The sequence below is a fragment of the Microcaecilia unicolor genome, chromosome 6 (assembly GCF_901765095.1).
Source record: "Microcaecilia unicolor chromosome 6, aMicUni1.1, whole genome shotgun sequence".
Classification (NCBI taxonomy): Eukaryota; Metazoa; Chordata; class Amphibia; order Gymnophiona; family Siphonopidae; genus Microcaecilia; species Microcaecilia unicolor.
This window is the reverse complement of record NC_044036.1, coordinates 109,729,530-109,750,117: the sequence shown is the minus strand read 5'-3', so window position 1 is coordinate 109,750,117 and position 20,588 is coordinate 109,729,530.

Here is a 20,588-nt window from a genome sequence, read left to right as displayed (position 1 = left end):
TAAGGAAAGAGATATTCAAACGCGAGGATTCAGAAATAGCAGACTATTTTAGAATTCAAGGCCTTTAGATGATAATTATAAGTGTGTGGAGAAATATACGTATAATTGCTGACACACAAAGAAACCTGTTCATTAAAAAAATGGCATCACTCAGGGCTTTACACCAGTGGCGTAGCCAGTATGGGGCCATGGGGGGCTGATCCCCCGTAGATTTGCCCCGGACCCCCCCTGCCGACAACCCTCTCGACCCCCCCCTCCTGCCGCCAACCCGCCGTCGTCTACCTTTGCTGGTGGGGGACCCCAACCCCCGCCAGCCGAGCTGAGGTCCTCTTCCTCCCAATCCTGCGCAAGGCTTTGTTCTAGTCTGACGTCCTGCATGTTGTACATGCAGGACGTCAGACTCACAGAAACAGAACGAAGCCATCTGTCTGACGTCCTGCTTTATATTTTTCTTAATAGGCATATGCATATCACTGTTTTAATAATACACCAGAAGCAGTGCAATTTTGACTTTGCAGTAACATCACTAGCTGATGAGGAGCATTTATATATTTAGATTTTGCTCACACCTTTTTCAGTAGTAGCCCAAGGTGAGTTACATTCAGGTACTCTGGATATTTCTCTGTCCCAGGAGGGCTCACAATCTAAGTTTTCATTACTCTTTTGACCTTACCAGTACTAAACAGACCCAAGAAGGTACAGCAGGAGCAGGAGTATCCCCTTTGAACACTATTCTAATTAGGGACAAAGATTAGTATTAGAGGGAACTGCTCAAGGGTAGATAACCCTGTGCTAATTTCAAAATCCTTGTTTTCAGCCTGCCTGCCTCCCTGCCTCTCACCACTCCTGAAGGGAGACATTTCCAACCTCAGTCCCTAGCCATGTCCATATAGTTCTAGAGGTAGAGGCACCTGATTACCCTAATCAGAACAGTCTATAAGTAGAAGTCAAGGAACAGATACAGTGATCAGAAGCCACTTAAGCTTTACACTGTACTTGGGTCAGTGGGAATGGGAACCTGCTGTACCCACTCCTAGAGCTTGGAAATAAGTGGGTTTACTGTATAATTCAAGCTAGATGCTCAGGACCTTCCAGTCCTATACTTAGGGCCCTAGAACATCATTCAGAGGCTGAGGGAAATACAGGAGACACTTACAACAACCAGCTACATGGGGATACCCCCTCCATTCTGGACCAGAGTCCTCTGACTTCTACACAGCTAATCTCAAAGACTTGAAGTGACAATTCTTTATGACACCTACCTGATACCAAGTGGCATACCATTTGAAATGTGTAATCTCACAAAGAGGAATATCTAACTGAAGTAGAAAAGATAATTTGTAAATAGTTTTGCGTAATGCTTCTGCTGGAGTAACTACTGCTGCTGATGTTATGTCCCATTTACTTTTGCCTCAAGACTTTAGCAAATGAGTAGCTTCAGAACACATTTCCTACAGTGGTCTGACTTACTGAGCGAAAAGAGAAAACAGAGTGTGTGATCATTGCCTCTGACCTACTGGTACATGCCAGTCTTGGGCCACGGTCCCAAAAATACAAATCTAATATGTATGGGGTTTGCTCTAGTCTTGCATACACACTTGGCAACCATGTAGGTGAACGTTAAAAAAAAAATCCCTGGTTACACACAGACTTATCTTGTACTCTCCTCTTTCCACTATCTTAGCATCTTATATGTTGCATTTCATCCATGGCCTTCTCAGTTTCTCTCACAGAATGCCACACAATTCAGATTATATTTTTTCTCATTCAGTTTATGAAGGATTTTCTTCCATTCTGTGTCTATAATGAAAAAGCTAATTAAAATTAGGGATGCTTCTATTTCCATATAGGCTAGGAGTTCATGTTAATTCTTCCACCTCTAGGTCTTTTTCTATTGCCTTTTTTCTTTTTATCTACTTGCCTTCTTGGACTGTCCTAATCATAGTCTTGTTGTCTTGCTTTTCCTTATCTCCTCTTGTCTCAGCCTACCTTCCAGTACTCCTTTCTGACCCTCAGATGTTTTGCTGGTGTTCCTTTCTGGAACTCTTCTTTCTCTCAATCAGCCCTTGTTCTTGTACTCCATTCTATATTCACTCCTTCTCCCTATACCATTCTTCTGGTGCTCCTTTACAACCCTCCCTTTCTCTGTCGACATCACTTTTATTTCTGGTTTTCCTTTCTGGGATTCTTCTTCTTTCTTCCTTTGTACTCACCTTTCTTCTGGCACTCCCACAATTCTACAATCCTTGTAACTTTTTCATGACCTTCTGTGGTCTTTTTTTTTCTTTCTTTGCAATAGTATGTCCAAATACAAGTTCACCATGGTTTGTGTCTGCAATCAGGATATTATCTTCATTGCAGTGTTAGTACCATCTTGTAAGCAGCTGGTAGGCACCCTTTTCTTTGGGTGACATATATTCTTCTTTTCCTTTCCTTACTATATTCAGTTGTGGTATCACCCTGCTGAGATCTGGCCTAGAGTTAATAAAATGTGGTTATCATGTGAAGGTACTACTACTTGACATTTCTAAAGCGTTACTAGGGTTACGCAGCGCTGTACAATTTAACATAGAAGGACAGTCCCTGCACAAAGGAGCTTACAATCTAAAGGACAAATGTACAGTCAGTCAAATTGGGGCAGTCTAGATTTCCTGAAAGGTATAAAGGTTAGGTGCCGAAAGCAACATTGAAGAGGTGGGCTTTGAGCAAGGATTTGAAGATGGGTAGGGAGGGGGCTTGGCGTAAGGGCTCAGGAAGTTTTTTTTTTTTTTATATTTTTTATTTATAGCTTTTGAAAATAATGCATTCATATCACTATAAATGCAAGGTTTAAGATTAATTGAACAATATTGTCATATCAAAGGAAAATTAAATCATATACATAATGACCACCATATTTGGGAAAACAAGATATCAGAAAAATAGAAAGGAAATAAATTTAATCAATCAAGGTGGAGAGCGTTATCCACACACAAGCAGGCATTAACAGTATCTTTTCCTATGTTGTCATTCAGGGTAGAACCTTCCCCTCTTCCTTGGCTTTTATAAATACAGCAAATTTTTGAGGGTCTAAGAAAACATAACTAACATTTTCAAGTGTAACCAAGCATCTACAGGGATACTTCAGCATATATAATCCGCCTAAGGCAATAATCCTTGGCTTTAAAATTAAAAAGTCACGACGTCTTTTCTGAGTATCCCTGTTGAGGTCTGGATAAATCTGGATTTTATCCCCCATAAATTTGGCTTGCATATGCTTAAAATACAAACGAAAAATATTATTTCTATCTACTTCAAAAGCAAAAGAAACTATAAGAGTCAATCTCTGTGTCACTGTCTCTAAAGAGGTCTCCAAAAAAGCTGATATATTTAAATCAGGTGGGGCTTCTGGTAAGGCAGATTTAACTCCAAAAATATACTGCGCCTTGGCAACCGGTGGTAAGGCATCCTTAGGAATATTTAAGACTTCTTCCAAATATCTTTTAAACATGTCAACTGGCGGAATTAACGGTATTTTAGGAAAATTAAGAAGTCTAAGGTTATTCCTTCTTGCTTGGTTGTCAAGGTATTAAACTTTTTTAACCAGTACCTCTTTATCCTTAAGCATTGTAGTTGTTAAGTCATGGAGAAGTTTAATTTCACCATTCATTGTCCCAATTTGTTCTTCATTTTTCTGTGCTTGAGAAGCAGTAAGATTCTGAAAAGTTTTTAGGGAATTTATATCCTCTTTTATAACATCAGTTACCTGGAGTAGGTTGTTGTTCATGCCCTGGATGGCGTCCCATAGGCTCTCTAGAGTGATCACTGCAGGTTTTTCCGGTCCACGAATACCCCCGGAGGCACTTCCCGATTCACTGGTGTAGAGAGGGTTTACTACCCCTTCTTTCCAGGTAGTAGTCGTAACTGGGGTCGCCATTGTAGAGGGCCCTCCTCTCACATTCTGTCGGCCTGCCTCTTCGGACGGCTCTACAGGCTGGAATCCCGCTGCAAGCAAACTGCTTCCGGGTCGTGGAGGAGCAGAGAGTAATGGCGGGCTTAAGGATGCCCCCCTCGATACTGCAGTCTGGCGATCCAACGTCAGAGCTGGCCTTCGTGTGTGTCTGCGGCTCAATTCTCTGTACTCCACAACTCTCAAGTGTCAGCTGCCGGGGAGTAGAGCTTACGGGAGCTGAGGAGGTTAGCATTGCCGTCTTCCCTTTCCTCTTACCCATGATGTCCATCGGGTAGGGAAATCTCAATCTAGAGCTTAGCGAGAGTCAGGAGCTCAGAGACCAACATCCTCCTCAAACGCCATCTTGTTTTCAAGGGCTCAGGAAGTTTATTCCAAGCATAGGGTGAGGCGAGGCAGAATGAGCGGAGCCTGGAGTTGGCGGTGGTGGAGAAGGGTACTGAGAGGAGGGATTTGTCCTGTGAGCGGAGGTTACGGGCGGGAACGTAAGGGGAAATGAGTGTAGAGAGGTAATGAGGGGCTGCAGACTGAGTGCATTTGTAGGTAAGAAGGAGAAGCTTGAACTGTATACGGTATCTGATTGGAAGCCAGTGAAGTGACCTGAGAAGAGGGGTGATATGAGTATATCGGTTCAGGCGGAATATGAGACGTGCAGCAGAGTTCTGAACAGATTGAAGGGGGGATAGATGGCTAAGTGGGAGGCCAGTGAGGTACTCAGTAAGACGTAGAGATATCATAGCATTTCACCAGCTTTGCTGCTGCTTAGTTTGATACTGTGCCTTCTGTTGCTGTGCATATCATTTGGTGGTGATGGATATTTTGTTTGGGTTTTCAAGGTCCTTTCACAATCCTGTAATAATTCAACTATTTTTATGAATATACGTATGGTAACCTTAAGACAGAGTTCCTGTCCGTATAGCTGGGAGTGAATGTGCCCTTGCATATAGTTTTGTGAGTAAACGAGTGTACTATAGGAGTGCCCATCTGTTCACCACATCAGTTATTAAACGCATTTTCAGCTTTTTAACAATGTGGTTTGAATGTTTGGACTACACTGGAGACTTTTTGACTCTTATATAAAATGTGCAAATTTTGTGTCATTCTGCATGCTCCACAGTATTTGTGGCTCTCTTCTCATCTGCTTTGGTATTGGACAGATCCCTCAAACTAGAGGTGCTAGATCTACAAAACAAAGAAAAGGAATGAGGGCTCTAAGCACATCATTTGTAAATCAAGTATCAGTGGAAGGGGAGCTATAAGCAAATCACATATAAATCAAAGAACACATCTGTTGTGTTGTCACTTAGTATAGAAAGAGAGGCCAAAGTTATAACAGAAGCTTATTCAGGAATTCAAGGGCCATTACCCTGTGTTTACACAGATTACAAAGTCAGAGCAAGCTTAATGTGGCAAAGCAAACAAATCTGCCAGTGTAATGACTTGTGGTATTTACCTTGGGTTAGAAGTCATTCTGGGGGTAATTCTGTACAGAAGGCATTAACATGAAAATGCTAAAAATCCACTTCTGTGCTATTCTGTAAATATGCACATACTTTGTGTAGTATAGCAAATAAGTGGTAACCCAATGTCTCCAAACTTTCACGTTAAATAGCAAAAATGAATCTCTTTATAATAAATAAGTCACAGGCCTCAAAGGGGACTCGTTTCACAAGGGCAATAAAGCTCTTGGCTCACCTTGTCTCCTCACTGGTCTGCATAGACTTATAATACTTTCATTGTTTTAATATTCAAACTTAATCTCATGTTGAAAACTTTTATACATTTTTGCATTTTTCATAAAAGCCTTACAACTAAGGACTTATCTTAATCAATTGAGGAACCATCAACCGACATGCGGCATGCTTTGTATAATTGAATAAAGAAAAGTAGGCCCTTGCTATATTTATAGACTAGGCCTCCTAATAGATGCCCTCTAGGCACCTCTTTATAGAATTGTCCTCTTAATGTGAAGTAATTTCTGTGTTTAACAGCTAATGCAGAATGAGCTAGATAACGAGTGTTGACTGCACCTTACATTTAGTTAAGGCACATTAATTTAATGTAGCAGATAATAAAGCACAGTTAATGCTACCTCAGCAGATGTGGCTAACTGCATTATGTTATATGTAATATGTTAATAACATTTCTTTTGCAATAGCTGAATGAGGAAATGCTGGCAGCACCCCAATAGAGATTTTGCAGTTGCGTTATGTTAATTTTTACAAGTAGTAACTGTAGAACCTTACCAATCCTTAGTAAATGGTAACATAGTAGATGACGGCAGATAAAGACCTGTACGGTCCATCCAGTATGCCCAACAAGATAAACTCACATTATAAGGTGTGATATGATACTACATACGTACACTTGATCTTGATTTTTCCATGCCATTTTCAGGGCATAGACAGTAGAAGTCTGCCCAGCACTGGCCTTCGTCTCAAGTTACTGAAGCTGAATCTGTGTAGTTACAATCAGGGCATAGACTGTAGAAGTCTGCCCAGCACTGGTTTTGCTTCCCAATTCCTGGTGGTTTCCATCTAATCACCGTTAAGCTTGCTTGGTTCCATTCCTTCTATAGAGGATTCCTTTGTGTTTATCCCATGCATTTTTGAATTCTGTCACCATTTTCATCTACCTCCTGCAGGAGGGTATTCCAGGTATCCATCACGCTCTGCATGAAAAAATACTTCCCAATATTATTCATAAGTCCCCCCCCCCCCCCAACCTCAATTCATGTCCTCTAGTTATACCACTTTCCCGTCTCTGGAAAAGGTTTGTTTGTAAATTACAGCTATTCAAATATTTGAAAGGTATTATCATATCACCTCCGTCTCTCCTTTCCTCCAGTGTATACATGTTCAGGTCCTCAAGTCTCTCCTCATATATGCAAACTCATTACCATTTTGGTCACTTTTCTCTCATCCACTTCAAGTCATTTTACGTCCTTAGCAAGATACAGCCTCTAAAACTTAACGCAATACTCCAAGTAGGGCTTCACCAATGACTTGTACAGGGGCATCAAGACCTCATTTCTTCTGCTAGTTATACCCCTCTCTATACAGCCTAGCATCCTTCTGGTCATGGCCATCGCCTTGTGGCATTGTTTCATCACCTTGATTTCCTCATACACCAACCCCCCCCCCCCCCCCCCAAGGTCCCTCTCCTGAACTGTGTTTATCAATTTCTCTCCTATCTAGTGCATCTCCTTTGGATTTCTGCACCACAAGTGCATAACTCTGCCCTTCTTGGCATTAAATTAACTGCCAGACCATTGACTACTCTTCTGATTTTGGAGATCGCTTCTCATGGTTTCTACTCCCTCCTGGGTATCCATTGAATTGGCTATCTTTATGTCATCTTTGAAAAAGCAAACTTTTCCTTCTGACCCTTCAGCAATGTGTCTCACAAATATATTGAACAGAATCAGCCCCAGTACCAACCTCTGAGGAACTCCACTACTCACCTCCCTTTCCTCCGAACGGATTCCATTTTATTGAGCTGTACACAATACAAGGCTGTGAATCAGTAATTGAGCTGAGTCTTTGGAGAGAGGTATGACATTATGCTGAATGAATTTGGTATTACTATTTAGCTGGTGTGTGTCTGTCTGTTTTAGTTATACACGTTATAATGTGCCCCGCCTGTGTTAATATGTATTTCCAGGTTACAAATTGTTAAAGACTAAGAATAGCTCTGTTGAGTAAAGGAGAAGGACATTCCTTTTTCTACCCCATTTGCGTGATAGATAACTCTACCATGGTGTTGAGTCATCAGAGAATGAACTCTGGCACCAAGAGTGAATTCATGTTGGAGAAGATGTGGCTCTTCTGCCTGCACAGGCTGTGTTCCCCTCAGGTTGGGCCTTCAGAGCCAGTGTCCAATAAGACTTTGCAGTAGAAGTAATCTGAATAGTTAAGGATGCAAGAAACCAAGAAGGGGATTTTCAAAGACAAATAAGTGCAGATTTCAGCATGCAGATGTCCAATATCAAGAACAGAGACAGTAATCAAATTCTGACAATCGGTAGTCTGGCAAGCTGGTAATATATGTCTCCTGAGCAGGTAGCAAGATGGTTTCCAGGAGAAAGAATTGGTCACAGATTATAAAAAGACCACCAGCTAGTCCTAAAGGTTCAGAGTGGCCCCTGCTGGAAGGAGGCAGGAACTGCCTCATTGGGATCTTTAGAGACTCTGTATAGCCAGTTATAAGCTGTCAAATGCATCCTGTCCTAGGAGGTGTTAACTAGAAGTTGCAGTTTCAACACATTATAGAAGAAGAAGAAAAGAACAGACATTTATTTTTGAAAGGAATGTTTTCCTTGATGTGCCCTGCTGCTGTTTAAGGCAATGAGGTCAAGAAATTATGCAAAGGAAATGAGATTCTGTTTTTTATCTTTTCTAAAATATAAATGAAAGATTCAGGTCCTTTTTATTATTTTCTTTCTGATCCAGTGTTTTCTGTCTCCTACAGAGGTGCTTTGTAGCATAGTTTAGGCTGTGTGGAGACTGAACTATGAGGAATAATGTTTAGCTTCAAGAGCTTAGTACGAGATGACTAGAAGTGAACAAACAATTTCCAGTCAAGCTCAAACAGGCAGGTTTTAACTTATTCAATAGTGCTGTGCCTTATATTAGACACCAGATGTAGGGGTGTTTTTAAAATCTCTGTCATATATAATTTTTCTTCATTCTTTTATGCAGCGTGTATTAAGCAATGGACATGAAAAATCATGATCTACATCCTTTTACTATAGACAAGTGATTGTTGAGATAAGGAATGGATTCGATTATAGAGCTGTACTGAACTACTGACCTTTAATTTCGGCAACCAATGAATAATCAGAGAGTAATCAGAACCACCTCAACCATCTAATCGAACCTTTTGAATTATTCTCATTTTCCTGGCCATCAGTGCCACAGGTTGATTACATCAGCCTGTCAGCCTGTGCCATTCTCTAAATTGTTTCAAATGATCTAATCAGTTGAATTTTATTTCATTCATATCTGAGTTTCATTGTGACACTGACCTAAGCACTAATCATACTGACCAATCAAACCAAATCAGTTTGAGGGATGGCTTGGAGAAAAGAAGACAAAAAGGTGATTCTACTTTATAAAAAGATGAAAAGGGGTATAGTTAAATTTATCTTAAAATTACAGCATGAGGAACAGAGAAAGTCATCTAATAAATATTTAGTCTAATTTCTTTTTTTCTCATCAAGATAGCATGTCTATGATATTTCCATGGAAAATGTGATATGCAAATGGGCTTTTGTATCTATTCAGTGCAAAAAATAAGGTTAAAACCACATAATCTTTGCATGAGGAGTGGCCTAGTGGTTAGGGTGGTAGACTTTGGTCCTGGGGAACTGAGGAACTGAATTCGATTCCCACTTCAGGCACAGGCAGCTCCTTGTGACTCTGGCCAAGTCACTTAACCCTTCATTGCCCCATGTAAGCCGCATTGAGCCTGCCATGAATGGGAAAGCACGGGGTACAAATGTAATAAAAATAAATAAATAAAAATACTCTTAAATAACTCACAGTGCAGAAACACAAATATAAAAATTAGTGTATGACAGAGAGACATAGAATCTGCTCAGTTATATATCTCTGAACATCACAAATTCTTAAAGCACAGGAGCATATATAAAAAACTCAACTGAAAAATAGAGCCCCCTAAGCCATTAAATATGTAGGCAATGGGCCAATAACGTGGCTGAGGGATAGGGACTGCTGGGTAAGTGGGAGGGTAAAGGGGGTTTGGAGTATGAGGAGAAGCTTTGAGGAGAGGCAAGGAAGCAGGCGGATATAGAAAGTGAGGGCACAAGGGCTGGAAGTGCTGTTGTTTAAGTATGTAGCTTTTGCAGAGTTTTTACACATACTTGAGGACCTACTTTGACTGGCTGCCATGTGAGATATGGGCTGCTACAGTGGTTTCTAGTGGTTTTGTAGGGTAGGAACAGTCCTAGATTTTGCCAGTGTTGAGCACTTCTTTAGGCAGCATGTCAGGTGAGCTTCTGAACATGAGGCAGGAAGTGCATACGACCTAATAGTAGCTGTGATTTGGCGGTGTTCTTCTCTGGGGAGGGGAATGTTGTGTTACAAGTTGCAAGGGGTGTGTGCAGTGAGCCACTGTAGGAAGGTTTCTTTTAGGAAGTGCAAGGTTTTGGAATGTGAGGTGGGGGTGAGGTGATGCTATTTGAGGGGCCCTTTTATTAAGCCTCAGTAAAAGGTAGCCTGCCATAGTGCAAGCGCATCTTTTGGGCATGCACCGGGCCATTTTTTACTGCATCTAGGAAAAAGGGCCTTTTTTTAAGGGGCCAGAAAATGGACTTGTGCTAAAATTGAAACCAGCGCACGTCCATTTTCAGCCTGAGACCTTACCGCCATTCATTGACCTAGCAGTAAGGTCTCACGTGCTACCCGGGCACTAAGCATGCAGCACACGCCAACTGCCGTTTATTGCCGAGTAGGCGCCCCACAGTACAAAATAGAAAATATTTTCTACTGCGTGTTTTCGGAGTACGCCAAATTCAGAATTACCACCCGGGGCACACAGTAGCCGGGTGGTGCCAATTTAGTGCATGCTGGATGCACATAGGCCCTTATGCACCTTTGTAAAAGGGCCCCTGAGAGATTTAAAGTATTGTACATAACATATCAAAGAAAGGTGTTAGATCAAATGCATAACTCCATATTGGGCCGAATTCAATAAATGGCACTCAATATTAGGTAGTGAAAAGATACTACTACTACTTATCATTTCTATAGCGCTACTATAGCTAGTGTAATGGGTTTGAAAATGAAAAAATGAAATGCTCACCTGGGTACCTGCCCCAGTACTTGTTGGGACCCATCTGGTGTTGCGGTGGTCCTTGCAGTCTTTTGGCTGTTTTCTGGCCCAGTTCCAGGGCAGGGAGCAGCCAAAACATGGCTGGTGCAAATGACAGTGCTGCCATGAATGAGCAGGGCAGGAGAGGAAGCCGGCAAGAAAATAGCAGGCTTCGAGCCTGGTCCTCTGGAGTTCCCAAGCATGCATGACTATGTGTCTGGGAGATCCAGCAGGCCCAAACAGAAGCTGGGGCCTAAATCTTTAGCATTACCCGATAAGATACCATGGGCAATCATGCCTGGCCGTCAGTGGTGGAGGTCCACCGGGACCCTAATCAAGAACAGGGGTCACCTGAGGAGTGTCTCCATATCAAGGAAAGTTGTCTCTTGACCTTGATTTAATGTAGGGCCCTGTTTATTAAGCTGCGCTAGAGGTGCGTTAGCACTTTTAGTGCACGCTAACCATTAGTTTGTGTTGTGTAGGCACCCACAATATTTCTATGGGTGCCTACATAGCACGCGCTAATTTTGTATATGTGCACCTTAGTAAACAGGGCCCTTAATTTAATTTAATTTGGGTTGGTTTTGGTAGTTTTTTTTCGAGCTCTCCAGAATCAGTTTTAAAATTTTCTTTTTATGGTTGGGGGGGTGGGGGGGAGGTCCTGAGGTCCTCTTTAGGAGGGCTCAGGTGGTTAGAATTTTTTAAAATTATTTTTAATGGTTATTTCTTATGTATTAAATGTGGAGCACCTAACACTGCTCGGGGTGTGAATGTTTCAGATTCAATGATTGCACCCATAAACGTAAAAATAATTTAACCCTTGTTGAAAATTAGAAGAAATTTAATTGAATATTAAGGTTAATTTTTAGTGAAATTGTGTATTAAGGGGGTCTTTTACTAAAGCTTAGCTCAAGTTATCTGCAGCAGGGCCCATTTTATTCCTATGGGCCCTGCTTCAAATAACTCAAGATAAGCGTTAGTAAAGACCCCCTATGGCAATAGAAAGTGATTTTTACATTTTAAAACATGGGCTGGATTGTGCTTGGCATGACATGGGTGGCTATGCAATTTTTATGGGAATTCTGTGTAAGTCTGACTATGTTTTGCAAAGAAATGTATTTTTCCCATAATGTAATAACAAAGGGTTTTAAAATGGAGATTTTGCCAAGGTTCCATGTGAAAAAAAGTAGTAAATATTCTATGTGTCAGTTTCTGATTGACTCGGAGAGGTCAGGTGGCCAAGTCGAGTCTCCGTCACTTTGGCAATGAGAGTTGTTAGTTGACAATGCAGCCCAGGAGCTTGAAGAGAGCGGATGTGTGTTTGCACTTGTGTATGTGGACAGGATTGACAGCTAAAAAATCTGAAAGTGACCTTTTAGAAGGAGTCAGAGTGATTGAGAAAATAGGCAGTGGTGGGGATCTGCCTGAGAAATAATTGTTATGAGAAAAGTGTAAACTGTACTTTGTCTCATTTACTGCTGTGTTCTTTGGCAGAGTAACAGCTTAAGGCCGATACCATTTCTGAGTGTGTTCTGAGCAGCTTCTGTTGAGGGGGGGACATTCTCACAAGTGCTAAAGTTGGGCAGTGAGAGGCATAAAGGCTGTTGCAGTGCTGCATGTGTGCGAGTGACCAGTAGCCCCACAGCCCCTAAATGTATGACTGGAAATTAATTAGGCCAGGGCTGGAGAGTGGCCTGCCATGCTGTTTGCCTGCAGCACTGTATGAGTGGGCCGAGTCATCTGCAGCCAAGGCTTTCATAGTATAGGGACTGCAATGTACGAATAGGAAACCTTTGTAGGAAAATTTTATAGTTTTTAATTATAATTAGAGTAGCCACAGTATCCCAAATACAATTTACTTAATCCTGATAAGGGAGAAAAGGGTTTTGTTTCTCTTTTATTTATTCAAAATACAGGTATCCCAGATTCTGAGGCAGTCGGTGATCTTCTGTCGCTGGAGCAGTAAGGGCCCCTATGCAAGCAAGTCAAAAGGCTAGCGAAGAGAGCTTTCAGAAGTGATCCTCAACCAGCACACACCAAAGTGAATCTCATTAAAGGAACTTATAATAGAGCTAGGGTGAAGAACAAAATATACTTACTTACCTGGGTAAGGGAAATTGCTGATCCAGGTCTTTCCTGAATCAGGTCCTGAAAGATATAACCAAACCACAAAGAATCAATTCTTAGGAAATAAAAACATTTTAAAAGAAATTGGACAGTTAAAGGGTTAAAAATAGGGAAAAAGATACTTATCAGATGTAATATTTGAATTGAGTTTCTGTAAATGATAGAAGTTGGTCGGTCGGAGAGTCACTAAGGGAGTTTAGCAACACCTATAGCTAGAAGTTGGAGAAGAAAGGTTGTACAACATTCTTCCTGTACAATAAAACTTTAGTAGTCTTAAAACTGGACTCAATGTATGTTGTCTAACTGCTTTGGTACTGTAAAAGGTTCAAGTACTTGTTCAATTCACTTCACGCTTTTTCACTTTTCTTTGTGAATCCCCTAAGTGGTTGGTTAGCGAGAGAAACCCTAACATTAAGACAAGTTTAACAAAGCTGTAGTAACATCAATCCATCACTAGGGGTTTTACACTAGTATTCTGCAAAGGGCACATGCCCTTAGCAGAATAATAGCTTAGCAAGGATCTTGTGACTAACATTAGTGCAATGCCGGTGGCCAAGTTAGGCACAGATATGACATTATTCTATAACATCATGACTAGTTTCTGGGAACAAACCCCCTCCCCTGATCCACCAATACACCTATTATCAAAAACAGCGAAGATGACGCAAAAAAGGAAAAGGAAAAGAGAAAAAAAGAGAAAAAAGCAAAAACGAGAACAAAATTAATAAAGGAATAAAAAATAGAAAAAATAGATAAGGAAAGAAAAAACTAAAAAGTGAAATGGTGGGTAAAATATAAAAATCAGAAAAAGACGACACAAGCAAAATGAAAAAGATAATGATGAATTTATTAGGGTGATATGACTCGACACAGCTGTGTTTCGGCCCAACTGGCCTGCGTCAGGAGTCTGTTACACCATATATGTATTCTCTGATAATGGAAGTCCTTGTGAAGTATTCAATTAAGCACGCTTTTATTCAGTAACACTCTACCTTTAAAAAGGCTGTGTGCACAGTTTAAAAAGAGTCGTTGTAGAGGACTCTGATGTTGTTGATATATATATATCTCTCGTCAACAGAAGTTCTAACGATACTTGTGTTCGCTGGCAATACACCTCCCATAGCTACAAATTTAGATGCAGATGTTATAGAATAGCTACTAGGGAAGATTCACACACAAATCCAAATTGGTGCCAATTAACTCCAATTATTTATATCTCATTAACTAATTAGTGCACACATCAGTCCTGGGCACCCACATTTGGGCAACCTATATAGAATACAAGGATTTATGTGGTGAGGTAGTTTGCTGAATTAAGAAGTTTTTGGAAGGAGTGAGGATCAGATAGGGGGGATCTGGAGTAGTGGGGTTAGTGCATTTTTGGTATAATAAGAAGTAATAGAGGTAGAGATATAAGTTAGAGTAGTGTAGTAGTGGGTGGGTATTCAGGTTTCAGGGTGGTAGGGTTACCATATGTCCAGTTTTACCCGGACACGTCCTCTTTTTGAGGACATGGCCGGGCAACTGGGCGGGTTTTGCCAGCCTGCCCATTTGTCCGGATTTCCAGACAAACGGGCAGGCTGGCGGGCGGGCCTAATGGTGTCCTATTATAGCCTCCCTTCCCCTTACTCTACTGCCCTGGTGGTCTAGTGACCTCTTTGGGGCAGGAAAGAGCCTCCTCTTTCCTGCCCGTAGTGCTGCCCTGCATCCTGTTCCCCTTGCAACGCTGAGTGCTGACAGTCCCGGCGCCAATTCAAAATGGCTGCCGAGAGTTGAAGCGGCCTCGCGAGACTTCAACTCCCGGCGGCCATTTTGAATTGGCATCCAGCATTGCAAGTGGAACAGGATGCAGGGCAGTGCTCCGGGCAGGAAAGAGGGGGCTCTTTCCTGCCTCGAAGACAGGTCACTAGACCACCAGGGCAGTAGAGTAAGGTAAGAGGAGGGGAGGACACCCTTAGGGGGGATACGATGGGGGGAGAGGGGAAAGGGGTGGGGTGATATGTGACAGGGGACAGACGGGGGGTGTGGGGGGCGGGGCATGTGTCCTCTTTTTGGGTTGACCAAATATGGTAGAGTGATTGAAGGTTGCTGATATTGAGGAGTTATAGCTCCCTGTAAGAAGTCTAAAGGAGGTAAAATAGGGTTATTGTTGATTCCAAGGGAATATTTTGGTGACATATGACTCTGGGTTTGATGGAAGGAACGGTATTGGAAGCTGTGGAACTTTGGCAGTGACTACTAGTACTTGATAGCAGCTGGAGCAATTGGGCTGAATGAGAGAAGAGAGGCTACCATCATCACAGTTAACTTCTGTATTTTTTCTGAGTTTAGCAGGCAAATTCTTCTACTTTTACTTTGGAATCTATTTGGGAGACAATCTTAGGCCTAAGTAAAGCCTTAGTCCATCAGATTAAGCTGCTGGATGGTACAGTCTAAGACCATGAAGTTAAAGTGGAGGTGATAGAAGTAAAATCTACTTTAAAGTAATTTAAGACAAAAATGCAATCTTTGGTTGAATTTAATGCAGCATTCCTGAGAAGGAATTTGAAAGCGCTGGAAAATGTTACTAGGAATTCCAATTTGAGGATTATCAATGTCCTTCAGTTTGCAGTAATTCCTGAAGATTTGATACCTCATAGATACAAATGTAACAAATAAATAAATACATAAAATATTCCTTAGCAACAACAAGAGGATGGACAATCTATGGATGTGTTAGATGTTTCAGCCTTGGTGGAAGTCTGATATAAAATACAGATTTTATATCAGATGGCAGGTATTCTCTGCTTATATCGTCTGCTTTGAGCTTTGACTGGTTATGATTCCTATGGTTGTTTTTTTAGGCACTATGAGACTCCATTCTTAAATTGTTTGATTAAGATGTTTATTGATTGAGCCAAAGAGAGACAGAAGAGAAGAAGACAATTTTGCTTTTGTGACCTGGAGTATAACAGCTCAGAGCTTTGCTTCATCCTTGAATGATTAGAAGGCTTAGTGAATGCTGTTCTATCAGAAGGCTATTTTATGTCTATGATGGGTAAAATCATTAGGCTCGATGTTCAATGCTATTTAACTGTGCAGGAAAAATCAAGTACCTTGGCAAGGAGACTTAACAATTAAGGGGTAGATATCCAAAAGGCTTTAAGAGAGCAGGAGAGACTCCTGCTTGGTTAAATCCCTTTGAGTGAGCAGGCACCTGATATTCAACAGCACTTTACCTGTCCACTAATAGGCCTTCCCCTAACCAGCAAGGTTAGGAATGGGCTGGGGGCAGAGTTAGGGTGGCGCGTCAACTTAGTCAGTTAGTGACAATTTTCAGTCCACTAGCCAGCTAGGTAACCAATAAGTAACTTTATGAGGTAGGGTAACCGGACACTGGCCTGAATATTGGCCGGTGCCTGGTTAATTTCCAGGTTGGAAGACATACCTGGATATTTGAGGCCGGGAGCTGTGCATGCCCTTGCATTGAATATCTTTGAATAGTTCAGCCCATAGCTAGAAGCATCTTATCCAGCCGCTTATAGTCATGGGCTAGATATTGACCACTGAACTGCCTACTCAGAGTTGAACTGTGTTGGGAAAAGTAATTGCTTAGATTCCGGAGGACCAAATCCTCACAATGAAAAGAACTAGAAGCCAAAAAATTGTCAGATTTATAATTTTGGATTTCATAGGTAATTGAGAATGCTCTCCCCATTTAATTATTTGAATGGCTTATCATCAGAATTTTTTTTGTATCTAGAGGTACTTAGAAGATTAACACATAGTGAGGTGTAGTCGGTGCATACATTCTGTAGGAAACGTCTGATTCTTTATATTGGGAAAGGAATTTATTTTGGGAACCCTTGATTTCTCAGTAATCAGACCATTTCCTTGCTCATTTGCCACTTTCCTGGGTGAAGAGATTGCCACAGCAGGCAATCTGCCTAAGTGTTTACTTCCCCAGGAACACTATGTTTTGGACAGGTGTTCTGTGTTCCACTTTACGCAGTCAAAGAAAAATTGTTTTCTTTGCAAAGAAGAACGAGTTTCACATATTTGTATGCACTACTGCCTGCTTCATATCACAGTAACTCATTGCTGGTGAAAACAAAAACCAGTGTGATAGCTACCAGACTTTTCAATGAAACTAGTGTTACTTTGGTAGTAACGGGTAATTTTGTAAGTGATAAGCAAGTTGGTGATTCCCATGGTAAATACTGAAATGGTAAAATGTGTTGGTTTACCACTGTTTAATAATTAAGCTGTGGCAAAATATGGCATTTTGCCATGTCTTAGTTTACCGTGGGACTCCTTAACCAGTGATAATGCAGTGGCACATGTTAGTGATCCTTGGTAAAGGAGTAATGCAGCTTGCAATCAACCTCACAAGTTGCATTATTCTACTCCATGGGAGCACTGAGCAATTAACAAATGGCCTGTTGTTCCATGGAGCCTCTCCTACAGGGTCCAGAACTGTCAAATAAACTCATACACGGTTGCTATTTCCTCATTTCTTGTTTTTGATTTCCACATTCATTTGGATTATAGTAAATTGTAATAATTAAAATGTATAAATAAAAAGTTTAAAAAACTCATGGTCTGGTGTTCCCACCAGAGGCTAGTTGGGTCACCAAGGGGAGTGGCCACTCCCCAAAGTGGACTTCTGATGGCACCTTCGCCTATTTGTCACGTGCTCTGTTGCATTTAAAATATGCACTGGCACCATCAACAATCCACCGTCTACTCCCCCACACCCTCAATTTGGCTATACCTCTGTTCTGCCCCCCCCCCCCCACACACACACACACACACATATTTTAGAGGTATGGTGATGCCAGGGAGGAAAAATATATCATGTTTGAGCTGGCATTATTTTTTTCCTGGAATAACAGAATTTGCAAAGTTTAGCACAGGCTGCATTATTTAATTTACATATCAATGAGGCGATTTGCATGCTTTGCATCTGGTTATTATGAAACCTGCAGTACCTAGTTTTAGTGTGTTATGGTAAAATAACTTATGATGTTACTGTTTGACACATGTCAATGGGCAAAATCATGCATTATTCCCTTAACACATATTAGTAACTGCCCCTTTTATGGGCATAGTTATCAATGTGGGCTATTGTTAAAATGTGTTATTTTACTGTTAAACCCAATTATTAACTAGGTCCCTGTTTACTAAGCCGCAATGTAGTATGCACTAAAAATTAGCACGCATTAATGATAAAGACACCTATTATATTCCTGTGGGTTTCTCTATTGTTAGCACATGCTAAAAAGTTTGAGCGCCTACTGCGCGGCTTAGTAAACAGGGCCCTAGGTATCATTGCATAAAATGTGACTAGTATGAGTTAGTGGTAAAATAACACATCTTAGGTAAGAATTTATCAACATGGGCTACTGTTACAACATGCCATTTTTCTGTTAACCCCAGTTATTTTTTATTTATTTATTTGTTACATTTGTATGCCACATTTTCCCACCTATTTGTAGGCTCAATGTGGCTTACACGGTACCGGAGAGGCCTTTGCAGGCTCCGGTGTGAACAAATACACTCCAATTGTCTACGAGCAAGTTTCTCCGAAAAGGTCTTTTTAAAGACCCACCTCATAGATCAACACATCACGTGTCTCTCAACGTTTGCATCAGCTGTTTTCCGGAGTCTGAGCCACAGACCCACTACACAGAACATCTCGCCGCGTACTTTTAAGCGTGCATCACCAGATGGTCTCCATCGAGTGAGACTCCTGATGCAGGCCTGACGGCCAAAACACAACGGTTGTGTCGAGTCTCTTTTCATCAATAAACAAGTGTTTTTAAGATCTATTTCTCCAGGTTTTGTATTTCCATGGTCAAACATCCCACTTTCTCCTATACCTGTGGTAAGATCAAGTTCATGTGACACAGCTACATTAGGGGATCAGAGAACGGAAGAGTTGTGCTATGTCCATTATGTGCTTTAGTTTGGTTCTGTTGCAGAGATTAGGCATTTAGGTTGGATCGGTAGGGTATGCCTTTTAAACAGGTTGGTTTTTAGTGATTTCTGGAAGGACTCGACACAAAGCCGTGTTTCGGTCGCTAGGCCCGCACCAGGAGTCTGTTATTAGTAATTAGATCTCATTGCATAAAATGGGATTTGTGCTAAAATAGCATTAGTTAGTGATAAAATAACCCATCTTAACATGAGCTCACATTAATAACTTCCCCCTATGAAGAGGGATAGTTTGCCTGTAGAGAGGAAAGGTGCAAATTCAAAATAGAGAAGCGTGTCCTGAGTGATTAAATTGCAAACAATTATTAGATGTGATACTGCTTAAAAGTATTTAATACTATAAAAACCTTTGTCCAATCTACTCCACTAAATATTGCTTTGATAATAATACTTCATGAAACACCTGTTAAAATAAAGTGTTTATTAAAAAAAATAAGCTCAACCCCATCTTGAAAGCTTCCAGTCTGTTCTTACTTTATTACCTTTCCATTAAGAGCTAAATACACTCAGTATTGAGTTTCCTCAATACATCCTGCAGATCCGACAAACACTTGAGCTTTCACAGGGTAAGGTGGAGAAAGTAGAGAGAAGGGAGAAGAATATCCGGAGGAAGGGAACAAGAAGAGTGGAATGGTGTCATGATACAAATCTGCATTACTTGACACAAAGAAGAATTATTTTGAGCTATTGATTGATGAGACAAATAACTCTTTAAAATGCTTACTACACTGACTTGTACAGATTCAGTTTTGTTTACTTCAACTGTTTTACAACCTAGAGTGGATATGCTGGCAGACTTTCAAACTAAAGTAAATAATAATAGACTTAAAAAAAAAATGTTTCATGTTTCTGTTCTCCAGTGTAGATGCAAATATGGTTAATGATTGTAATGACATTCCAGGGGACAGAATTTGGAGTCAATTTCTGCCTATTGAAGAGAATTGGTTGCCTGTATTCTTAAAAGAGGTCTCTGCAAAATCTTACTTTCTGAATATTTGTCCATCTTATTTGTTAGAAAGTATTTCATCAAGCCTAATTTGGGGTGCATGTTGAAGGTATCTTTCCATATGACCTGTCTTATATTGTTTTAACTCCCATCCTAAAATCAGCGGGGGCAGACTCCTCTAAACTTGAAAATTGTAGGCCCACTGCCAGTTTTTCATAGATTGCTAAACTTCTTGATTTTCTTGTTTCCTCAAATACTTTGCATTCAACCCAACACAGGTTTAGGTCATTGTACAGTACAGAATCTTTATTACTGGAGTTCATTTCAGAAATTAGGTTATTGTTCAGTAAGGGGAAACAACTTGTGCTTTTACAATTTGATATATCTGCTGCATTTGATGCAGTGGATCACTCTAAGAGCTGTTATATAGAATCAGTGAGCTGTGTGTCCATTGTGTAGAGTTCTGAATTGGTATGGAGAGTTTTTAAAAAAGAGATCATATACCCCTTAATTCTATAAAAGTCAGCAAACCTTGCATGTGTAAATTTGGGTGCATGCCCAATTTGGTTGCACAATTTAATTGAATAATGAGCTAATTAACTCAAATAATTAGTTTTTAGCAAGCAATTATGGGTGCTAATTAGATTTAATTGGCATTTTCATGCGTAAATTTAGGCATGAGATCCGTGCCTAAAATTTATATGCAATCTGAAAAAGAGGGCTTGGAAATGGAAGGGGCATGGGTGGAATGGGGAC